Genomic DNA, 2,056 nt, shown 5'->3' on the forward strand with positions numbered 1-2,056 from the left:
AAGCAATCTGCAAATTCAATGCCATTCCCACCATATTTTTACTATGTTATTCCTGCCAAGCCATGAGCATGGGAAATATTTCCATCTTCTGATATCTTCTTCTATTTCTTTCTTCAGAGACCAACTTTTGACTTGCTTCGTTAGAGTTACACCAAGATACTCTATGTCCTTTGTGGCTATTGTGAAGGGTGCTGTTTCCCTAATTTTTTTCTCAGCCCTTTTGTCTTTTGTATATAGGAGGGCTGCTCATTTTTTTTTTGAGTTGATTTTTTTTTTTATCCAGCCCCTTTGCTAAAGGTGTTTATCAGCTGTAGAATTTTTGGGGTCACTGGTAGATTTTTGCCTGGTAGAATTTTTGGGGTCACTCAGGTATACTATAACATCATCTGCAAATAGTGATACTTTGACTTCTTCTTTCTGAACTGAATCCCTTTGATCTCCTTTAGTTGTCTTATTGCTCTAAAAAATATGGAACGCTTCATGAATTTGCATGTCATCCTTGTTCAGGGGCCTTGCTAATGTTCCCTGTATCTTTCCAATTTTACCAAATATGCTGCCGATGTTTGTACTTAACTTTATTTTTTAAATGCTAAAATTCTATCATTTGAATTTCTACTATTTTCATGAATTCTATGCCATTTTTTGAGAGTGATTTTTTGTCTGGTTCAAAAATAACTGCCATTGTTTATCAATAGGATTCTGTGCTTTTTGAGTTAAAAATAATCTTTACCTCATTACTAAAGGTGGTGATCCCACTCAGCTTTTGTATGTGGACTTCACACTACTCACTAATACAATCACATTTCCGGTGTATGATAAAAATGATGTTTTGGCGTTTGAGAGTTGTGGCACTTAATTGTCTAGAGTTTCATTATCAGACCTGAAATAATCTGCTCTTGGTTCATTAGTTTTCTCCATTACTTGTTGCTCTTTTGGGAAATATGAGATAATCCTTGCTTTGGGAATATTTGATTTCAAATTTTAAAGTCAACGGGATCATATTAGACAATAGTTACCCATGGAAATGTTTTTGTCACAAAGCACATCTCTAGTTATGACCCATGTTGAAATTAGTGATAAATGTTATGTAATGCGAGAATTTTTTTTTTCTGAAGGTATTAATGTAATGTGGTTTAACAGCCTGAGAGTCAGTGTTATTCTGTTTGGTCACATGCTATTCTTTGTAGCATGACAAAGGAAAAGAAGAAATAAAGAATTATTGACCTGTAGGTGTTGACCAGTAACAGAGAACATGATGAGCATGTGTGGAGACTCCTGTTCAAGACCTAGAGATGAAAAGGAAAAGTATTTTTGAAAGTATAATTTTTTCCACATTTATTTTATTATGTATTATTTGTGTACACACATACATACGCGCGCGCACACACACACACACACACACACACACACACACTGTTGGTTCCCCCTGGAGCTAGAATTTCAGTCATTTATGAGACACCTTACATGGGCGCTAGGAAAGTACTTGCATCTACTGCACTGTCTCTCCAGCCACCCGAATATTTTAAAATTACGTTTCAGTCCTAAGACAACATTATTCAAAAAAAATTGAACACATCAACTTTGCTATATCAATGAATCTGCCATATTTTTTCAACATTCTGTTTCAGTGTAGTGACAAAACTACCTTAATGAAGAAGCACATTCCTATTATATCTAGAATATTTTAATTGCGTAGTATACCTTTTTTAAGCACTCTTTTTTTTCTGAAACATTCCATGTGAGAAATTTTTATTAAGTCAATTAAGACTGTAAGGAGCCCTCTAGCTGTCTGACTAAGAGAGAGCTTCTGCCTCACAAAGACAAAGGAGTATAAGGGTTCCAAAACAAAAGGCTTCAATCACATCACAATTGTAGCAGGCTAGAAGGGCTGTACAATGTACCAAGTCCATTGCTATAGAGGAATCAAACTGTTTTTACATATCAGGGACTTTTCTCACTGGGAAACGGGGCCCCTTTTGCTATTGTAAAATACTTTATCAGACTAATATAGCGCCCAAGTAGAAGGGGTGCAGGGACAGAGTAACCTGAGAATTTT

General features: G+C 35.6%; 1 non-coding gene across 1 annotated transcript; it reads right to left on the reverse strand.

Moving 5' to 3' along the window:
* Positions 1-462: 462 nt before the first annotated feature.
* Positions 463-569, reverse strand: LOC129676788 (U6 spliceosomal RNA). The gene has a single exon (XR_008720127.1). It is a non-coding gene; the product is annotated as a U6 spliceosomal RNA (small nuclear RNA).
* Between the last annotated feature and the right edge of the window lie 1,487 nt (positions 570-2,056).

Source organism: Psammomys obesus, unplaced genomic scaffold (genome assembly GCF_907164565.1).
Source record: "Psammomys obesus unplaced genomic scaffold, mPsaObe1.curated_primary_1811, whole genome shotgun sequence".
Classification (NCBI taxonomy): Eukaryota; Metazoa; Chordata; class Mammalia; order Rodentia; family Muridae; genus Psammomys; species Psammomys obesus.